Source organism: Bos indicus, chromosome 16 (genome assembly GCF_029378745.1).
Source record: "Bos indicus isolate NIAB-ARS_2022 breed Sahiwal x Tharparkar chromosome 16, NIAB-ARS_B.indTharparkar_mat_pri_1.0, whole genome shotgun sequence".
Classification (NCBI taxonomy): domain Eukaryota; kingdom Metazoa; phylum Chordata; class Mammalia; order Artiodactyla; family Bovidae; genus Bos; species Bos indicus.
In genome coordinates this window covers 64,868,865-64,891,840 of record NC_091775.1, presented here as the reverse complement: position 1 = coordinate 64,891,840, position 22,976 = coordinate 64,868,865, and the positions used below count along the sequence as shown (strand labels likewise).

The following is a 22,976-nucleotide window of genomic DNA, read 5'->3' as shown; positions in this document are numbered from 1 at the left end:
AAAAATAAAAAATAAAAAAAAAAAAAAAAGAAAGAAAACCACCTGTGGAAGGATGACTCACTGCAGGCTGATTCTCAAGCCAACAGACTGCAGCCTTACTTCACAACGAATATTTTGCAATGCCTTCCCTTCACCATCCCAAAATGAAACCCATAGGTTATCAGCTACAACACACAACTTTCAGAGGAGGGTGCACGCGCGTGTGTGTAGGCTTACTATAACGTAAAGCAGAAATCAAAAGGAAACTATGCATTTCAATAGATAAGATCTCCATCACTACTAAAAGGCATTTCAAAGCCATCAGACACCTTTACCAGACACCAGCTTATAACAAGTAAGTCTGCATTTTTATTTATTTATTATTTTTATTTATTTACTTTTTGGCCGTGCCATTGTGTGGCATACGGGATCTTAGTTTCCCAACCAGGGATTGAACTCGTGCCCCTCGCCATGAAGTACAGAGTCTTAACCGCTGGACTGCCAGGCAGGTCCCAAGTTTGCATTTTTAAAAATAGGACTGGATGCCTTTCTATACACGACATACAGAAAACTAAGGGGCAGAGGAACAGGGGGGCCAATGCAATAAAGAAAAATGGTGTTAGCAAAAGTAGTGACACACCAGATGAACCCATAAGTGTTTTAAGAAAAGAATAAATATCACTTTAACTGAGAAGGTATAACAAGTCAGGTCAAATTACAGACTGCCGAAGTAGAGAACACAAGTTAGAATGATATATCGCAGCCAACTTTATCAGCATGCTCCCTTGTAAAATATTCACCTAATCCTAATGATTTTATTGCTCCACAGGAAAAAAACATGTTGGCAGGACAGGCACATTGATAATTATTCATGTGCAGGAAAACCTGTAAAAGCAAATTCCAAAATTTCAACTGAATATGATCAATACTTTCCTTGACATTTGATATTTTAGGGGAAAAAGAGGCTAAGTATACAAATATGCACACGGAATCACTCTGAGTGCTAGTAGTGTGATCTACACACGTGTCGAACAAGCAACTTGAACTCCGTGAGAGGGACTATTGGCAGAAAAATGACTTTCCTCTTGCTAAGCTCAAAAACTATTTATTTATACAGTGGCTGTATTCATGGAAAATTATGTATAATAAAGTTATGTGGAAAAAACTGTTTATGTGTAAAGACAAAGTTATGTTCTAGGCTCAGATATTTATAATCAGGTTTTTTAATAGCATAAACGTCCCATGAGAAATCACAAAGTTGGGCAAGACTTGGGCAATTCTTTGCTGTGTAGGACTGCCTCCCGTGTACTAAACACCCCTAAAGGGACAGTACCACAGTCCTCTGAGGACCACTTCTCTGGGGGGTACAGGAGAATCCATGAGGCTTACCTATTCCAAACACTTTAAAAACTTCAGATTTATCACATTTTACACTGTACAAGACAATCTTTCTACAAATTCCCATAGATTTACCATTCTTTGTTCTAAAAATCTCGAAATTCAATCCAGCTCTCAGGTTAGAAATAAGGTTTCAAAGTGTATTAAAACAGTTTTAAAGAGGGGTAAGAGAGTTTAAAGAACATGACCCACGTTAATGACAGAAAATTCATGACAACTGGCCTAACACATCTAAGGAGCTTCAGAAATTTATCAAACTGAAGTCAAGGATGATTCAGTTAGGAAGACAAATTAAAACCTAGGTCTTTTTATCAGTGCTTCCTGGTGTTGCCACTGAGACAGTCTGCTTTGTTTTTTAGAGAAACAAATATACTGATCAAGTCTTCAGTAAATTTTGTAAGTAGCAACATTTTTGTTATCCAAAATACTATTTATCAGGCCAAACAGTATGAATTAACTAATGTGGTACCTACTTTACCACAGAGGTGGGTAATATCTGGGCCCTGCTATTTTTTCCCCTTGGCTCTGCCATGTGCGTTGCAGGATCTTAACGCCCCTAGCAGGGACTGAACCCTGGCACTCAGCAGCGAAAACACAGAGTCCTAACCACTGGGCCACCAAGGAATTCTCAATTTGAAGTATTTTAATTCACTGTAACCTGTAGCCAAAACGTTCCTTAAAGTGGTTAAATAGCAAAATAGTTAGACACTAAGCTAAAAAGATTTTGTATTAATACCACATCTCTTTACAAAAAAAGAAAGCGAGACAGCTTACAGAAATAAATATCATGCAACAGAATAAAAAACAGTGTCAACAGTTACAATGATTACAAAAGAACTGCAACCTAAAATAAAGCATTTCTCATCTATCAAATTAGCAGAGCTTTGTAAAAATCATAGTCCTTAAGGGGAATGTTTAAACAGGAATTTGTATATTGTTCAAGTCAGCAAAGCAAAGAAAAAATAAATAAAAAGAGTTAAAGGTCAGTAAGAAGAAACAAAACTATTATTATTCACAGATCATGACTGTCTGCATATAAACCCAGGAGTCTAAAGAAAAGTAATTACAATTAATAAGAATATTAAGCAAGAGTTAAACAAGCGATCTTATATACAAAAACCAGTTACATTCTTACATGCCAGCAACAAAGACATAGAAGACATGATTTAGAAAAAATTTAAAATAACAAGAACATCAAAAATGTACCCAGGAATAATTCTAACAGAAAAAGGGCAGGGTTCACATGGACAGAATTATAAAACATCACTGGCGTTTGTCAGAGGTTTTCTGATTCTAACTAGCAATAAAGAGTGTGCACTTAAAAAACTACTGGAATTCATTAAAGAAGAACTAAATTATACTATATTCATTAAAAGAAAGACTTAAAATTGTCAAGATGTCAATTCAACCCAAATGGATGCATAAAGTCAATGCAATTTCAACCAAAATCCTAATAGAGGTTATTGAGGAACTTGATAACTTCAATCTAAAATTCACGTTTAAGAGCAAAGGCCCAAAGACAGCTAGGATATTTGTAAGATAGAAGAATAAGTTTGAAAGGGACTTGCCTTAGAAGATAAAGACAATATACAAATCAATTATTACATTAAAATTAAGAAATTCTGCCCAAAAGCTATCACAGGGAATATAAAAGACAAATCACACACTGGTAGAAGATACAGAAAATATGTAATTGATGAAAGATTAGTATCAAGAATATAGGAAGAATTCTACAAATGAATAAACAGGCAAATCAATAAAAGGGCAAAAAACATGAAGAGACATTTTACAGGAGAGGAAATATGAAAGACCAACAAATACATGAAAAGATATTCACCCTTATAAATAAAACAACTGAGATATAATTTTACACCATCAAATGGGCAAAATTTAAGAGTTCTAACATTACCAAATGTGGATCAACTGTCTATTAACACTGTTAGTGAGCATCTAACCCAGCACAACCACTCTGGAAAACAACCTGCATTATCTCATAAAAACGGTGACACGTGTTAAGATCCAGCAGCCCAGTTAGAGAGATTGCCACATATGTGAGAATGCTCATAGAACATTACTCGTCATAACAACCAAAAAATGTCCATCAGCAGAATAACCAATAAATTATCTATAGTATAATCACAATAGAATACTACACAGGAATAAGAACAAAAAATTACAACTACATCTTAGAAATGTATTAAGTGATTACTAACAAAGTGCTGATGACTACATAAACCATTTTTATAAAGTTCAAAAGCAAGCAATACACTATCTAGAGATGATAAACTACTTTCTTTTAAAAGCAAGAAAATAAAACATAAAACCCAAGGTAGTAGATATCTAGGGTGGGGAGGGTGGGCAGAAATGAACACAGAAGTGTTCGCTACTACTCCAGATTTCTGTGCACGGAAACAGGGATCTGCTGAACAAACAACATAATTATCTATTTTGTCTTGCATTTAACTCTAAGTACAAAACACACAGCTGACCATCTGTATTTCAAAACAGACAAAACACACACAAAGAACTCCAGAGATGATTCCGTTTGCCACTGGTGAGTACTTAAGGACCACTAACTAGCCCAGGTGACACCGGGATTTCCTCCTTGAGGAAAAATCCCTGGATTCACTGACAATTAGTATTAAGAATTTATAAGAAGTATTACCCTGTAATAACTTTCAAATGACATGAAGAAGGAATTTCAACACCTACTTTATAGGACTTACTTTATCCTTAGAGAAACAGAAACTCTTAAAAGTTTCAGTCTGAGAAACTCTGCTCTCCTAAAAAAAGAAAGGTATTTAACTTGGCACTCTGGATCCTGGAAAGGAGCATAAGGCTTACTTAAAAAGAAACAAAATTATGGTTGGTCTCAGCTCTTTTTTCGGGTCTCAAAAGAAAGCTCATCAGAACAAAAAGACAAGTCTTCTATTACTACTGTCCATAACAAGGATGATGTCTTAAATTTCGAGAAAACAGCTCTGCGGATTTTCTCCAAAGGTCAATAAACACACCTCTTTCAAACACTTTTTCACAAAGTCTGGACATATTTGCCGAATTTAGCCTTATGCTTCTCAATTTAGAATTTTGATGATGAATTTTCTGATTCATCAAGACAAAGAATATGCAAATGCCTATGGACTTCATAAATCAAGTACCTAACTGAGTTGCTGACCCATAGCTCCCGTCCTCGATGAGCTCGTATGAAGAAACAAAATAAGTACACATTTAAAAGATTCCAGAACAAGATGGTATGCTCAAGTGACCAATGAGTGATACAATAAGCACTACTGTCTCACATTTCTAGAATGTGGAAAAGAATTTTTAGAGAAGGCAATTTCCTTTCAAAAGAAAATGGAATGACAAAGTACAGAGGACAACATGATATATATTCAGGCAAGAGCGTCGGCAAAGGACATTAAAGCAAATAAAAACAATGAGTCTAAGATAAAGGAAAAAGATGTCAATTCAAGGAGACCACAATCTTTCAGAAAGCAAAAACGAAGCTGAGAAAACCCTATGGCAAAAGCAATCATGTATAATCATTTATAAGGCATTCCCAATATGAGTGACTCTTCAAAGATTCCTAATGACTTTGCTTTCTTACTGACTTAAAACAACTGGACAGAAAGAAAAAAAGCTGTAAGTACACAGATAGGGAGGAAAATAGAGGTGGAGAAAGCAAGGACACAGACATCATGTGTTTCTGAGAACAAGAAGAAAATCAGAATTAACTTCCAATTCAAGAAGTATCGCAAGTGAAATGCTTTAAAGCAGCCACATTCCTAACATAGGCGCTGGAGATAAAATTGCATTTCTACAAAAAAACAAATAAAACATAACTACTTCTTTGAAACCTATGTTTAATGCTGTATTTGAAATTCCAATACTCCCACTATAATTTGGCTTCCCTGGTGGCTTAGATGATAAAGAATCTGCCTGTGATGTGGGAGACCGGGCTTTGAAACCTGGGTCGGGAAAATCCCCTAGAGAAGGGGTTGGCAACCCAGTCAAGTATGCTTGCATAGAGAGTCCCACGGACAGAGGAGCCTGGTGGGCTACAATCCATAGAGTTGCAAAGAGTCGGACACAACTGAGCGACTGACACTTTCACTTTGACATAATTTAATAACCCATCCACTCAAATTGTCCTAAAATACCTCTGTTGAAATTCACCCTTTCAATGAAATAAAAGTTCCTGTTAAATGGACTTTATTCAATCATTTAAAAAAATAACTAATTTATCAAAAGTCTGTTGTGTGTCAAATTTTTACATAGTCTTTAGTAGTTCTATGATCAGTATCTGTGAAAGTGGTAATAACTTATATGTAATCAAATGTGATACAATCCATAATCCTTTATCTGTGATTCTAAATCCAAAAAATTCTAAATAGCAGAGGATTTTCATAACATCTGACAACATGACTTGAGCTAGTGTGAGGTCCTTATAGCCTTTAATTCATAAAATTATGAATACATTTCACTGCAGAGATTAGTAAAGTGTTTGGGGGTATCACTATGGGTTTTATATCATACACATTGATTTTATTCAATTTACTACAATTCTGTAAGTCAGGGACCTGGCTCTAAGTCTCTGACCTAATTAATGGTTAAAATATAGTTCCTACCCTCAGTGAACTCAACTCATATTGAAGGAAAAGATAAACATGCATTTAAAAACATCCCAGAACAAGACTGTATGTTCAAGTGACCAGTAAGTGGTACAAATAGGCTCTGTTTTATTATTCCTGGAGTGCTTGTTTCTGAAACACATCTGGATTTTAAAAAGCATGATTCATCCATCATGATGGAAGGTAAACATGATCAGTATTGTCAAGTAAATCAAGACATAATGATCCTGCAAGGATGTGCTTCTCCTCCAAGATGAATGTGATACAGAGCTAATCAGTGCAAGTACCAGACACTGCTATAGTGAGATCTCAGTGTCAAGATGGGACCATGAGAAGAAAAACTGGTATCTCAGAATCAAATGAATTGTGCAGAGGTAGGGAATGAATGGAGAAGGCAATGGCACCCCACTCCAGTTCTCTTGCCTGGGAAATCCCATGGACAGAGGAGCCTGGTAGGCTATAGTCCATGGGGTCGCTAAGAGTTGGACACAACTGAGCGACTTCACTTTCACTTTTCACTTTCATGCACTGGAGAAGGAAATGGCGACCCACTCCAGTGTTCTTGCCTGGAGAATCCCAGGGACGGGGGAGCCTGGTGGGCTGCCGTCTATGGGGTCGCATAGAGTCAGACACGACTGACGCGACTTAGCAGCAGCAGTAGGGAATGAATGTTGCAACTGAGCAGGACGAGCGCTAACCCCTATTCTTCAGAGGCTCTTCTCCTGAAGACCTAGGGGTGTGAAGGTCTGCAGAGAAAGTGTCTGCTCATTTTTCTAAATCCACTTCCTAAAACTGATAGCCACAGAATGGGATCCTCTGAAGAATGCACTTCAGGAAGACCAAAACTCAGTAAAGAGAGGATTCCACAGTGCAGGGACTGGCAGGCACAACACTGCCTGATGCAAAGAGCCGACTGATTGGAAAAGACCCTGATGCCGGGAAAGATTGAGGGCAGGAGGAGAAGGGGGCTACAGAGGATGAGATGGTTGGATGGCATCACTGACTCAATGGACATGAGTTTGAGCAAACTCCAGAAGATAGTGAAGTACAGGGTAGCCTGGCGTGCTGCATTCCGTGAGGTTACAAAGAATCAGACACGACTTAGCAACTGAACACAACAGGAGCAATGCCAGCCCCCCGTTCCCTGCCCTCTGTCACTGTAACAGATCTGTGGCTGGCTCTGGCTGCCCAACCAGACTACATTTCCCAGCCTCCAATGCGTATAGGAGTGGCCAGGTGACTAAGTGCTCTCCAATGGCAGATGATACAGTGATGTGGACTCTGTAAGGTCTCGGTCTTGAGAATTAAACCTACACACCTCAGCAGTACCTTCCCTTTCGGAAAAAGGAAGTGGCTATGATCAGCTTCTACCACACACATGAGGACAGCACCCTGAGGAATTGTAGATTATGAAGATGAAAGGACCCTGGACCCCAGAATGTCTGAGTGGATCACAGCTACCCTGCTGACCACTCAGGACCACCACGTGAAAGAGAAACCTGTTTCTTGAACGACTTTACTGTCGCAGCTCTTTACTACTATAGCTCAGTCTTCACCCAACACCGGTGAGGGAGCTACATCATGGACCAGCCGTTCCCCTCCACCTGAGCCAGTTTCAATAACCCTATGTAAAAGGCAAACTCCATCTTGAGAAAAATCTAAACAAAATTACTATTTCTCTCTTTTATCTGCATTCTAGGGCTATAGCCTCAGAGAAATAGGAATTCTCTGCAATCTACAGCTGGGGCCTCACAGAAACAGGAATTCCTTCATTCAGCAAACTTTGGAGCACTTAGTACTATATGAAAGATATTATGCAATACACTAAGAATACATAAGCCAACATAATAAAGACAGTCAACACACCCCTCCTAGGGTCAGGGCCTCTGTTTCACCCAGAAGTTAAGCTCTAGGTCCTCCTTTCTGTCCCATCTCCAGCACCTTGCTGGGCCTTTTTAAAACTTTCGTTTTTTAGCTGCACTGGGTCTTTGCTGCTGCCCAAGGGTTTTCTCTGGTTGCGGTGAATGGGGGCTGCTCTCTAGCTCTGGTGCGTGGGCTTCTCGCTGCAGTGGCTTCTCTTGTTTTGGAGCACAGGCTCCAGAGCATGCAGGCTTCAGGAGTTGCGGCGCATGGGCTCAGGAGTTGAGCACAGGCTCTAGAGGGAGGGCTCAGTTGCTCGGAGGCATGTAGATCTTCCCGGACCAGGGATGGAACTGGGCGTCCCTGCACTGCAAAGTCAAAGTTGCTCAGTCATGTCCCGGCTCTTTGCGACTCCATGGACTATACAGTCCATGGAATTCTCCAGGCCAGAATATTGGAGTGGGTAGCCTTTCCCTTCTCCAGGGGATCTTCCCAACCCAAGGATAGAACCCAGGTCTCCTGCATTACAGGCGGATTCTTTATCAGCTGAGCCACAAGGGAAGCCCAACAATACTGGAGTGGGTACCCTATCCCTTCTCTAGTGGATCTTCCTGACCCAGGAATCGAACCAGGGTCTCCTGCATTGCAGGCGGATTCTTTACCAACTAAGCTATCAAGGAAGCCCCTGCATTGCAAAGTGGACTCCTAACCCACTGGACCACCAGGGAAGCCCCGCAGTGCTTTTTACATAACAGACAATAAATATTCATTAGGTAAATGAACTGAAAAATAAATTCATTTATCCTCAACGAATTCAGTCTAATGCGGGAAACAAAACAGTAAAATCTTGCACCTCTCAAATCACAGGCATGCAGTATGTTCAGTGATTTGCAGAAATGAACAAATACATGGACACTGAACAACATGACAGCAAATGCTATGGAGGGGCAGGAGGAATTAGAAATCAAAATCTTTCCAGAGAAACTGAGATTTGCCATGAGTTCTGAAGGACAATTAGGAGTTAACCAAATAAACAAGGTAAGGAATCAAGAAGATGTAGCACCCATGCTGTCTGAACATGTTTACCATGACTGGAACTTAAGGGCAGAGTTCCAAGCACACAACAAACATATCTAGTATTCCTTCAAATACCACTGCTTCCACTAATTAAGCCAAAAACAGAATTCTTTTCTTTAGCATCTGCATCACTCTACCTGCTTAATACAAACTGCTGTCAATGCAGAGCTACCCACCTCTTTAACACCCAGATTTAATTTTCACTTTTAAATCTAAAAAGAGAATTTATTTGACTAGTTCTAACAAGCCCTCCATCATATAATCAAAGAATCTCAAAGCTGGTAGGAATCTGAAAGGTCACCAGGTAAGTGGTCTCGGAATCATTTCATCAGCTACAATCAGTTCTTTGCAGTCATGTGGAATTTCTGATCTTTCTCTTATAGTGCTTTATATTTTGTCTCAGTGTGTTCACTGATATACACATGCTTGCTCTCCCACTAGACTACACAGTTTTTACATATAATCCACATCCTTCTTTATCTCATATTCTTTCCGTGCTCAATAATCCTAGGATCTGTAAAAGAATCTTCTTTTAATCCAATCCAATCCCATCAGGTCCCTCAGTCCCTGTCAAGTCCCAGTCATTTGCTTGTTCCTGTGTACAGCCTCATTGTTACCTCCAGGAAAGATGAGTTGTTGTGCCTTCTTTCCAAGACCCGCAGAGTTTCCTTCCTTTTTTTTTTTTTAATGTATTTTTTTTTGGCTACACTGGGTCTTCATTGCTGTGTGCAGGCTTTCGCTGCAGCAGCACGCGGGGGCGACTCTCTAGTTGCAGGACGCAGGCTTCTCATTGCAGTGGCCTCTCTTGCTGCAGAACACAGGCTCCAGGGTGGGCAGGAGGTCCTCAGTAGTTATAGCACGCAGGCTTAGAGGTCCTGCCGCATGTGGAATCTTTCCAGACCAGACCTGGGATCGAACTTGTATACCCTGCATTGGCAGGTGGATTCTTAACCAGTGGACCAGCAGGGAAGTTTCTTCCTTCTGTTTTTAATACCATTGATGCCACACTGCTTCTCTTTTACCTCCATTTCTATGTTATAGATTATGGAGGCTGACTACTCCAAATGTCTGGGGAGGGAAATGAAACAAGTTCCAAATAAACCACCCCTTTTATAAGCTGCAGAATGTCCTTATCTCAGAAGTTGTAAGATTTTTAACTGCAGATGTTTTAAGCCTAAAATCATCAATGGCCTTTCCCATACCACCTTCTGTTCCTCTGACAAGGTTACTGTGTTTCCTGGAGACTTCCTGTTTGAATAATCACACACTTGGGTGTCCGAACTCCCATGTGTCCATTATTCACCATAAAAGGGACCTGAGGAAGTCACCAGGCAGTTGAACATAAAATGATGTATGAACAAAAACAGCTGTGTGTTAGCAGGATGGACAAAAAGACAGCAGGGATCTAGACACTGCTGTGAATTTCAAAAACAAGGTCTATTTAGTCAGGCGTGGTTAAAAGGCTGCTGATTCAGAGCATTAGTGGCCCATTTCATAACTGAAAATCACTAGGGATGTGAAGAACTCCTTTTAGTTACTTCCACAGAGTCGCACCCCTACACCAGCCTTCCTAGCAGTCTCCCTTTTGGGAACAAAGCTGCCTCTCCTTTCTCTCACAGAAATGGCAAATCCAACTTAAAGGTTTCACAAAAAATTTAATACTTGTTTTGTTCCCCATGCCAAAGAACAGATCCCTCTTCCCCAAGGGGTTTTCCTACTTAAAACAAAACGGGAAAGCACAGACACACAAAGAACATAGAAAAACAGCACAGAAAACAAGCCTACAGTCTCCAAACATCTGGAAAGTTTGTTAATTTGCACAGTGTATCTTCGGGTACCCTAGATTTACCATCCGTGTCTTGTGCCAGGATACAAGAACTTTAAAGTGGGCCTAAAATAAAACCAAGCTTTATCAGAATGGCCACAAAACTGAATGATCCCAATTGCACCAGGAACTGATGCTAACTTATTTCTTGGCAAGCTACAAAAATGCTGAAAACGGCAGTAAACAAACCAGCTTGAGCCTCTGAAGCGATCCTGATAAAGTAAACAAATTTCATTACAGCTGCATTACAGATGGGTCCACAAACTTTCATAATCTGTAGCAGAGTTGTAAGAATCTGGTATTCAACAGACTTTCTATCCCATGACTTATCTAAAATACTCACTAGAAATTCACAACCATGCACAAAGCCACTTTGAAAATCCTAGATGCTCAAGCCCACAGAACAAGACGCTTTTGCCACGAAGGGGCAACCACATGACCAGAGCAATTAAAGTATACAATTGCTCTTTGGGTTTCCAGCTGTCTTTCCCCCCAACAATGTTCACCTTTAGCCTCATGTTTCTTCTCACCTCCAAAAAAGAACACAACTTCAATGAAAATTTCAGGATGCTCATCATTACCAGATCAGGATCTGGCATTTAAATAATAATAATCTAAAAACAGTAGCACTGAAACAACAGAAGTCATCATCCTTCAGAACAAGCTCCATGAGCAGCAGGAACCGCTAGGGGAAGAACAGCAACACCTGCACAGACAAACTGCTAAACCAAGGCAACTACACCCTAACTTCTTTGGTAAAGTGAAAGTGACGTCGCTCAGTCATGTCTGACTCTTTGCGACCCCATGGAGGCTCCTCCCTCCATGGGATTCTCCAGGCAAGAGTACTGGAGTGGGTTGCCATTTCCTTCTCCAGGGGATCTTCCCAATCCAGGGATCGAACCTGGGTCTCCTGCATTCCAGGCAGACGCTTCAACCTCTGAGCCACCAGGGAAGCCCACTTCTTTGGTAAGAAGAATTAAGCAAATTAAGCAAGGACCCATCCGTAAAACACATTTTTTAACAGCTTAAACTTTCCTAAGTCTCTTTTCAACTCCAAAATTATTCTAGTTAGCCACATATTTAAAAGTCCAGAGATGCCAACATTCCATAAAACTGGTTGTTTAGGACAGAGTCAGAAAACAAAATCCATTTCTAGATCTAATCATTTCACATTGCCAAGCTACTATAACTTAGTCCTCAGTAGTCGGTGATAATAAGATGACCTCAGATTTTGAGAACATCTGGGCAAACCATTCCTGCCTCTAACCAGGATCTTTGCTGCCAGAGCAGGAAAACATCACTTCCCAGTCCCTGCCAGTGAACAGAAAGTGCAAGAGAAGCTGTTCAACTCATTTTCAACAAGCTGTCATGACCCCCTTTTCAAAAACTGTGAAGCTCTTCTCTTGGAAATACTTAACATCCTTTTATTCTCTTTGAAGACAGCTGATGGAAAAACCCGCTTATGCTTCTGTATTTTCCCAACTGGCAAAAGGGGTGGGGGCATTTTAAGCCCAATCCACAGACTAGAATGCAGCAATGAGTGCCATCCTTTTCATAAGAAATGTGAATTTAAAAATCATCAGTCACTCGACGTAATGCCTGTGTCACAGCAATGTGTACAAAGCAGGACTATAAAGAAAGCAGATAAAGTAGGACTGTGATTAAGTAATACTTCATCTTAGTAGAAGTGAAGGTAGTATGTTGTGGGGGAGGAATACAAAATACAAAATCCAAGTGGGAAATATAACCCTCTTCTTCAGAGAGAAAGAAAAAAAAAAAATTAATTTTAAGGGATCTAGGAATCCCCTGATTGAACCTTAGCTCAGGAGTGCTCTGGGGAACCTAAAGAGATAAACACAGAATGACAGATAGATACACAGATAAGACAGATTACATAGACAGAGTTGTAGGTTTATAAACTAACATTTACAGCAATCAAGGTGAAGGGAGTCACTTTTGAGCTTGAAAGAGGAAACAGTGACAAAGAAATCTCCCAGGACCACAGCAGTTATTTATCAATCAATAAAAGGTGGTTTAGACCTATTCAGTTAGCAAACATGAGTAACAAAAAAGCCACAATGTAAGAGAGTTGACTTGAAGCAGAGGAAATGAAATGGAAACTGGAGATGGCCCTGACAGACTTATCTTTAAAGATGTCAGATAAAGTAAGCAACTGAACTAACTTGGCTATTCTCAACAACCAGAAAGGAGTCACGGATAAGGGAGAAAGGAGATAAGGTAGCGTTCCCAACCACCCTTCAGGAAACGCGGTATGTGGTGCACTTTTCCTATCAGTAGACACTGACGAAACACAGGATCTCACTCTGAAATTCAATAAATTCCTTAGAAATTCCTAGAAGTGTTAACAGCTAAATATAAAGCTAGTACAAGCACCCAAAACCTAGTATTTTTCCATTGCTAACAATCCTCTGTTCTTCACAAGTGCGTGCAAAGATCCTTTTTAAACAAACAACCCAAATCCAGCACTCAAGCAGAGACCTGTCAGAGAAACCAGGCTCAGGACCCCCGTTTACTTTCATTTCACTGCCCAGTTAAAAGGTCCTCCTCAGCTCTCCATCACTAACCAGGCTTGTTCTAACACAGCCAGGTGGCAAGAGCATCGTCTATCCACAGCAGATCTGAATTCAATTCAGATTGACCTAAACTCAACCTGTTCCACCTCAGAGCAGAAGTCATCTTTTATTACTGTCCATAGGGGTGACTAACCAAGTCCTCACTTGGTTAAAGGTAGTGATGAGAAGAGCAAAGAGAACTGCTCACCTGCACACACTCCACTTCCTAAGACTGATTATGAAGCTCAACTGAATGCTTTTCTGAACCTACTCTGTGGGTAGGTCAGTTAAAATCAGCTGACACCTCAATGAAGATCAGCTGGTTGGCTTGTTCATCCTTTCATTCAAAAAAACATTTCTTAATGCCTATTAATGCCAGCAACTGCTCGTGGCATAGAAAGACGGCAAGAGAAAGAGAGTTTAGATTAAGTCTCAGATTCTGTGCTCTCCTATTTTAAACCAAAATGACACCTCAAACTAAAAAAGTCACCTGTATGTTTTTTGTGTTTTAAAAGACTGAAATGTTTCTTAATTCTTCTTTCTAATTTGAATAATTCACATACAACGAAGTGCACATCTATATATATGTATACACCTATGTAATCTCCATGCAACTCAAGATACAGAACGTAAAGTGTGAAATATAACGGAGAAAAATAAAACCTGATCATTGGTCATGTCTCTGAAAACACTGAAGGCATCTCTATAGTCACTGCCATGGGCAATCATTCTTCATGTACACTGTGATTTATCATCACGAACAAAAGTCATTGAGTCCCTAACTCTACACAGGACCACTTATATTTTTTACTTCAAAAAAAAAAATTTTTTTAAGTGAAGGAGGCTGATTCTGAATGTTTACTTTTAAAAACTTGCAAAACAGAAAGAAGATAAAAGAAATCAAAAAAAGATGATACAGCAAAAATCCAATGTTGACTGCAATATAATAGGAAGCAGCCATGCAGCTGGAAACAAAGAGTAAAAGCAGGGAGTTGAGGGAATATACAACTCCTAAGTTTTAAAAGAAATAATGTAAATCCCCTAATTCATCTCCCAGCCTTGCCACAAGACATCTGAGAGCACCACTGTCTAAGAAAGAGATAAGTCTGCTTTATTTTATTCAGGAATACGTCGCTGCATAGGGCACCAGGCTGACTGGACCCAGTTATTTCAGGCTGGCCCCCCTGGAAGAGTCCATGGAAAGAAAGTCAGATGTTCTTAATTAGTGTCACCACAGTCTGGCACAAAACTCTAAAGCCTCAGCAACATTTCTATAAATGAGTTTTCTGCTAACCCCTTTGAGCAAGCTGTCCATTTTAGGCTTGCATGAGCAACATCTAACTTGGTCATTTTATAAGAAAGGAGAGGTTTGCAAATCTTAGCAAGGCCCTCTTACAAACCTTAGAGCAAGAAATTTAGGCAAAGGGATAGAAGTAGCACACAGTCATCTTGACATTTCACCCTTTGAAATGACGGTTTAAAAGAAGGGACAGATTCGTAATCTCTTATTTTCAACAATCTCCTCCAGAATTTTGGACAGTAAAAATAAACAAACAGCTCTGCTCTAAACTTTGACACTTTCCCCTAAAACTCAAACCGAACAGCAGCAGAGCTGTCAATTACATACAGCTGGAAACAAGAACCAAGGAAAGAAGCATCTGTTGGTTTTGCTGCCTGTTAATTCTAGACAAATAAGTGGCTATTATTCATCTGTCTAACCACTTTAATGTGGTTCTTCACTATCCTGCAGAAAAGGCATGCCTCAGAGTATGCCTGTATTCCAACTGCACCCCAATGAGTTAAATAAACTAAAAATCCCACACACAATAAGCAAATAAAGATATTTCACTGCAACCCTTCCCCACAACTGCTTAATAATAATAGCCTTTTAGAGTCTATTTCAACAATAGACATGTGAATACATATTTTAAAATAAAATTTATGTCTATTTCTAAAGAAAAAATTACACAATATTAACATTAAAATTTCAGGAACGGTCACAAGGGAGATTCAAGTCTGAGCATATAGTTTACTCATAAAATTTATCCAGCTAACTTTAAATCATATAAAAGTCTAATTTTTGCCCCCAAAAAAGGACAATCACAGATCTTTCAATTCTGTATCAGTTCCACACCCAACTTAGTACTTTCTTTAAAGCTACAGAAATAAAACCACTATGGACCATATTAACAGTGGCATATATCTCAAGAAAATGACGAGATGGCACTGATAAATTCAAGTTCAGAAGTGTTACTGAGAAGAATGTAAGTTAATGTGGACTGTTTTGGGGCTTCTTATAGTTCAGGCATTCATTTATTTACTCGTTTTTTATACACCCATTGAACATTATGCCAGACAGACTGTTAAGCATTGAAGATATAAACCCTTCAGCCTCCCTCCACATGGTGAACTAAGTGAATGCTCACTGTGTGTGCACCTTTTACCAAAAAGTTTATTATGTAACACTGAATGTATCCGTGTAAAGCAGAAGTCACCAAACTCATGCTGCAGAGGGTCAGACAGTAAACATTTTGGGCTTTATGGCCCAGGACATATTGACACACTCAACTCTGCCTTTGCAGTGCAAAAATATCCAGAGACAATACCTTAATAAATGAACTTGACTGTGTTTCAAAGGAATTTTACAGATACCAAAATTGAAATTTCATATAATTTTCATGTGTCATGTTTTTCTTCTTTTGATTTTTTCAACCAATTAAAGATGTAAAAACTGTTCTCAGCTCATGGCCCATACAAAAATAGGTGGCAGCCCAGGGCTGGATTTAGCATGTGGGCTATAATTTGCCTGCCCACACTCAGGAGAGAGACCTAGGACTCCACATCTAAGCCACAAGTTCCAGGAGGTCAGGGCAATGTCCAATCAATCATTATACACCCAGGAATCTGTATGGTGCTGAGGCACAGCAAGCAATTCTGGGCTCCAAAATCACTACAGATGGTGACTGCAGCCATGAAATTAAAAGACGCTTACTCCTTGGAAGGAAAGTTATGACCAACCTAGATAGCATATTGAAAAGCAGAGACATTACTTTGCCAACAAAGGTTCGTCTAGTCAAGGCTATGGTTTTTCCTGTGGTCATGTATGGATGTGAGAGTTGGACTGTGAAGAAGGCTGAGCTCCGAAGAATTGATGCTTTTGAACTGTGGTGTTGGAGAAGACTCTTGAGAGTCCCTTGGACTGCAAGGAGATCCAACCAGTCCATTCTGAAGGAGATCAGCCCTGGGATTTCTTTGGAAGGAATGATGCTAAAGCTGAAACTCCAGTACTTTGGCCACCTCCTGCAAAGAGTTGACTCATTGGAAAAGACTCTGATGCTGGGAGGGATTGGGGGCAGGAGGAGAAGGGAACGACAGAGGATGAGATGGCTGGCTGGCATCACTGACTCGATGGACGTGAGTCTGAGTGAACTCCAGGAGTTGGTGATGGACAGGGAGGCCTGGTGTGCTGCGATTCATGGGGTCACAAGGAGTCGGACACGACTGAGCGACTGACCTGATCTGATCTGATCTGATCTGATATTCAACTAAACTAAAAACATAAATCTCCAACCCGGCCTTCAAAAACCTCCTGGTCTAGAAGAGGAGAAAAGTAAAGAAACAAGACAACGCCATGTAATAAGTGCAGTGGTAGATACCTACAGGGTGGTGTGAGTGGAAGATCTAATCCAGGCCAGGGAGTAGGATGGAAAGGGATAAGAGAAACAAACTGGGGAAGGATTCCTAAAGGTGGTGACACCTGGGAGAAGTGTCCCAAACCAGAGAAGGAACCCTCTGAGCACATGAAATGACAAAAGATAAGAAGTTTAAGAAGGTCCAGACCCTAAAGTACCTTATACAGCATGACAAGGTGTCTGGACTTTATCTTAAAGGCTTGAGGAATCACTGCAGAAATTTTTCGCTAGGATATAACATCAACAGATTTGCATTTTAGAACCAGTGCTCAGTCCCAAGCAATGGCTGCCCAAATAGAAAGAGCAAAACTGGAGGCAGAAAGACCACCAAATTAGTTAACAAGCTGCTACAGTAATCAAGGTAGAATTCCATGGGGAGCTACAGTAAAGCAAGATAAAGATAAGGATCCAAGAGACATAATGGCTGGATACAGGAAGTGAAAGTGGAGTCTTGGTCAGACTGCAGTAAGGACGGGTGGGAAAGAAAGTGATGGAGTTACAGCTGCCCAGAGACTTTCAGCAGTGGATGCTATCTGCTGGCCAAACAGTAATCTTTACTGGTGCCTATAAAGCACAGTCTTTGGCAAAAGAATGGATGAGAGTCTCAGGGCTAAACAGTAATTTAGCTGTATCTTCATTTCATTAAAATACAGATTTGAACTGGATAAGATAATAAGGAATGAATTTAGTTTTGGACATGACCTCCCGACATTCCAAACTGACCATGTCCAACCTGGAGAAGAAACTGTGAATGTGAATTTCAGTTTCAGAAGAAACTGAAAATGTGAATTTAGAATGCACTGATTTGCCAACTTACTGTTACTCTGAAAACCTTGAGAGTAAGAGAAGTTCATTCAGGAAGAGTATGTAACATGGAAAAAAAAAAGAAAGAAAAAAGAAATTCAGAAACATAAGTGGAAAGGAACAGAGGCAGGAGAAGAAAAACCAAGGGCGTTTGGTATCTCTGAATCAGTATATATATGAACTTGTATTTTAAAGTTGCCCTGGAATAAACTAGTCATTCTTTTGAGAGATCTGTTAGAGGAGCTAAGAGCTGAAGGAGCTATTATGTTCGACTGAGTCAAAAACCTACCTCCACTCTAATTTTTGGCAAATCACCACCTCAGGCTCCTCATCTTCTCCTTCCCTCAATGAGTTATGAAAATCTAATCAGTAATTGACTGGATGCTTTAAAATACTACAAAGGCACTCCTGATTTAGTACTGTAATGGCATTACATCTGGGTATGAAAATTCCAAATGAAAGTAATTCAAAGTGCTAGTTGTTAAATCGTGTCTGACTCTTTGCAACCCCATGGACTACAGCCCGTCAGGCTCCTCCGTCCATGGAATTCTCCAGACAAGAATACTAGAGTGGGTTGCCATTCCCTTCTCCAAGGGATTTTTCTGACCCAGGGATCGAACTGGAGTCTCCAGCACTGCAGGCAGATTCTTTACCGTCACCTAACCGAGTATAGACTTGTGAAGAATGGACCTTCGATCTTCTCCACCCTTCTGTCAGGTCCTGCATCATGCATTCAGTAGGTATTTAAAATATGCCTGCAGAATATTTGGAAGTAACGTGAGAATGTATGCATAAGGCTGAGGAGTGAAGAGCAAAAGGCATATCTGACTTCCTAAGAGGATTTAGAATTGAAATAGACGAGCTTTGTCCCTCCCACAAATTCGGTCAGTGACAAAATCATGGGTGGAAGGGAGCTCACAGCTCTAGAATTTTCTCCTAATGTGTACATTGTTTTTCTGAATACTCTAGAAACATGAAGAAGGTATTTGGAGGAAAAGCAGTGAATTGTAGAATAGGAAACCAGCCAACAGCAACTTTATAAAACTGTGTTCACCAACTGCTGGCCATTAAAGAGGAGTTCCTTAACTTCTCAAGTTGAAACCTGCAAAATGTAAATCAGGCCTTTGTGAGACAAACTAAAATAGTGTCCCCTCAGGGTACACAAATACCACAGTGAAGTCACCAGAGTTCTGACAGTCAGAAACTACCCTGCAAAGACTTTCCTGGGGGAAAAAAATTGCTGTTTTTCCCTGTTAAATGTACACTAAGGGACCAAATAGAATAAAGTGCAATATCCTTCCTTATATAGCAATTATTCTTAGACACCAAAAAAGAGTATCTTAGATACAGCTTAAAAGCATCATTTAATCAGTTTGTTCCCCGAAACTTATAGCGAGCTTGGACACCAATCTCATCTTGGTGTAAATTTTAGGAGTTCCATAAACTTTGACTGAGTTGGTTTTACAAGCACTCTTTTCCTTAACATAATTGTTTTTAGGAAGAGGGAAAGGTACCCTCCTTCAAGATCAAGACCCAATTTGCCAAGTTTTCACCTACAAATGACTACCAAGTTAATTAAAGAGTTTAATAAAAGGCAAGTTCTCAGCTACAATCTTACTATCAACTATTCTGCTGATAAGGATAAAATTCACTATAACTTATAAAACCCCAAAGCTAAACTCTGAAAAAGTAGTTGAATAATTCATATAGAAGTCAGGAGAGAAGATCCAGAAGTTGAAGGCAAACTAAGAAAAACTTCTTTTTAGAAAAGGATGCCTTGCTGAGATGTCTCTTCACAACAGGCAGAAAATGTGGTTCTGAATCCCACAGCAACTGTAACTCATTATATCTAAGGATACATTACACCCTGCACCCTGGATTACCGTATGCGGTGCTTAAGAGATGGCTGCTTTCAGAATCAGTGCTGATTTTCCTGGCTTTCGTACAAGTGATGATAATGGTACAACCATCTAATTTGTACCTGCCATCTATTAAAACATGCCTCACCACCCAAAAAAAGGACCAGTTAAAATGATCGTGTAATTTCACACACATGTGTATGCATGAAAAGTTTCTGGAATGTTACAAAAGAAATTGTGAGCAACAGTCTCCAGGGCAACTTAGCAACTGGAGATGAAGTACACACTAGTCATTATATTGTTTTAATTCATTATGTCATGTTTCACTTTTACAGTAAAAAAAAAAAAAAAAGATGGGATCAGTGGCAAAGTATGTATATTTCTTGTGACTACTTAAGTGAGAACTGACTTTGCTTATTTTAAAGTTTACTGTGTTTAAAGTTCAACATTAAAAGGAAAGCTAGAAAAGTTCAACATTAAAAGGAAAGCTAGAAAAGTGGTGGCCAGACCTAGGTCTTTCACACTGCTCCCGTAGAGTTTCACATGCTCTGTAAGGGCAGAGCACAATATGCATCACTTGTTTAAGGGTATGTGAAATCTGAACTGGATGGGAGATTTAATAGATGCACAACAGTCATGGTCCTTGAATTCATGGGAAATAATTAGTTACCTAGAGCCCATGGAGTAACTGGAGTTAGGGAGTGAATACATTGAATATCCAATACATAAAATCCTGTCTACTGCCATAAATCAGAGATCACAACATGCATGAATACATATATCCTTGTCATTAAAAAAGAGATGGGAGAGACAGAGATTGAGGCATCTAACCCCACTACACATAAATCTCCCTCCCCTTCCAAGAACAAGTACAATAAGTTCTTGTCATGTTTTTTAGAAATTGTCCGCCTAAAAAGCTTAAAAAAATGTTTTTATGAAACATAAGAAAACTATTTTAGGTAACTTTTTACTTATTAGTTTTAAATCTACAGTTTTATGAACTTCATTTAGCAAAAATGTTACCAAAAAGTGAAGAAATTTTCAGCAAAACAAGTTCAAGCATATATAACATTTTCAGAGAAAAAAGTCTTTCAAGCATTCTATCACTAGGACCCAAAGTTCATGTATCCATTGCCCAGAAGTAGCAACCTAACTTGAGAGATACTGTCTTACCTAACACAGTATCTTTGTAACAGAGAAGTAATCACTGAGTAATCTACCTTCCTACACCATCACCTGAAATAACCTTTCACTACAAAGTGATCAAGGGCTTCCCAGGTGGCTCAATGGTAAAGAATCCGCCTGTCAATGCAGGAGACTGGGGTTTGATCCTTGGGTCGGAAAGATCCCCTGGAGAAGGAAATGACAACCCACTCCAGTATTCATGCCTGGGAAATCCCATGGACCGAGGAGCCTGGCAGGCTATGGTCCATGGAGTTGCAAAGAGTTGGACACGACTTAGGGACTCAACAACAACAACAGATGCAATGCTCACAGCAGAAAATTCAGAAGGTCCAGACTGTCAGCCCTATCTTTACCTACATAAGAGATTCTTATGCAGAAGTTTTCAAATGAATCTCAGGCATGTAAGACATCAAAGCCATGATTTAATAGCCATGTTTAGTATTTCAATAGCCATGTTTAATATTTCAAAACAGAAGAAATAAGACTTCGTGGAGATTCAAAATTCAACACAGAAACTTTAACAAAACAAAAATTTAAACAAAAATAAATGGATAAAAATTTCAAAAGTAATTCTGGCCAAGTTTAAAAATATAACACTTAGGAGAAAAGAGCTAAGAGCAGCCCCACAAGGTCTTGGGAGGCCCTTGGTTTCTTGCAGAATCTTCAGAAGGGCACCTGTTCCAACATACGATTTAGCTCCATATGTTTCCAATACCTTTGAAAAACTGAACTGTTCACTTCTTCCATCTCTGAAAAATGGGTGCCTCAGAGTTCCAGTTTATAAATGTATTTTTGAAAAGTTTAATCTTCCTAATGATTTGTCTACAAATAAAATATTTACTACAAAAGTGCTAAATACTGCTTTTCTAAAACTTACTCCACACACAGTAATTTGACTTCACCTTTCAAGTACTTTCTCTGGAATCTTGACACTTACATAAAACTTCATGTATCAGAGAGCAGTGGAAAGAAAAATACAAAACCACAACCAAAAGAACCATGTGCCCACCAAATAGTTCCTTTCAAAGATTCCCCAAATCATGTTTCCAGCCTTACAGAACTATACTGATTTGATAGAAGAATGGCTTGGCACCCTGTTCTCTCTGGAAGTTCATTACTACCAGCTACCAGTAAAATCATGGCTTTCAACCTAACTGAGGCTGAAGCTCTACATGTCAAGTGTCAATTTCTTATGCATATGTTAGTCTGTTAAACACAATGATGAATCACTCAGCTTGTTTGTATATTCCAATGATGACGAAAAACTGACCCAGATCAAACATGATTTTTCATACAATTCTTTGAGACAAACACGTCCATCCTCGTCTACCACCCAGCGATGAAGTTTTCTATACATCCCTTTCCTGATTTCTAAAAGGTCACTCACACATGCTTCTACACTTGCCTTGAATCAAAGCAAAAGGGAAGGCAGTGAGGACAGCCTTTTTACTCAGGGACCAAACCTCACCCAACAATTGCAGTGGGTGCAGATACTTCCTTTTGTTTCCTCCGTACCGAGATTAGCAGTGAAATCGCTTTGTGGCCCTTCATTAAAGATGAACAACTTTCAAGAACAATAACTTTAAAAGTGAACTTCTATTTTAATCACACGCAGGCAACAGCGGTAGTAAAGGCATTTGCTCCCCTCAAATCCCCTTAACCTTTCCTCTCTAGCGTATTCAGCAGAGCAAACAGCAATCACCCTCAACCCTACAAAGACTTTTAAACAAGGTAAAAGTGCTTAAGGTGGACAAGCAGAGGGGGGTGAGCAGGGTTTCTGATTCATGCTTCAGCACAGAGGAACCAAAGAAGCCGAAATGGAGAATAATCTAAGGAAGGAAAAGTCGGCTAAGTTAGAAGAGGAAAGCAGACAGAGAGATGCTGGCGGGAAGCACCTTGGCTCGCGGGAAGTTAGGTGTTAGATCTAGTGTAGAAGTTGGAGAAGGGAATTTCTGTGTGGCCCCGGCTGGGGAGCAGAGAGCCCACATGCGGCTGTTCGGGCCCCTGTCCAGGAGTGACCAGGGGGTGAAGGTGGCCCGGGAGCCGGGCTGCGGGCAAAGCAGCAGCAGGGCACACGGGGCTGTCACTGCTTA

General features: G+C 39.8%; 1 protein-coding gene, 1 long non-coding RNA gene and 1 other non-coding gene across 3 annotated transcripts in view; all 3 read right to left on the bottom strand.

The window, feature by feature from the left end:
• LOC139176433 (uncharacterized) overlaps positions 1-22,971 on the bottom strand; it is a 66,354-nt gene extending 43,383 nt beyond the window's left edge. Inside the window, exon 1 of the long non-coding RNA XR_011560910.1 lies at positions 43-22,971. This is a non-coding gene — a long non-coding RNA (uncharacterized lncRNA). The remainder of the gene's footprint in view (positions 1-42) is intronic.
• The window catches only part of LAMC1 (laminin subunit gamma 1), a 121,486-nt gene that overhangs the window by 97,638 nt on the left and 872 nt on the right, over positions 1-22,976 (bottom strand). The gene's annotated exons all lie outside the window — the stretch shown is intronic.
• Positions 11,651-11,722, bottom strand: TRNAS-GGA (transfer RNA serine (anticodon GGA)). Its single transcript has one exon. It is a non-coding gene; the product is annotated as a tRNA-Ser (tRNA).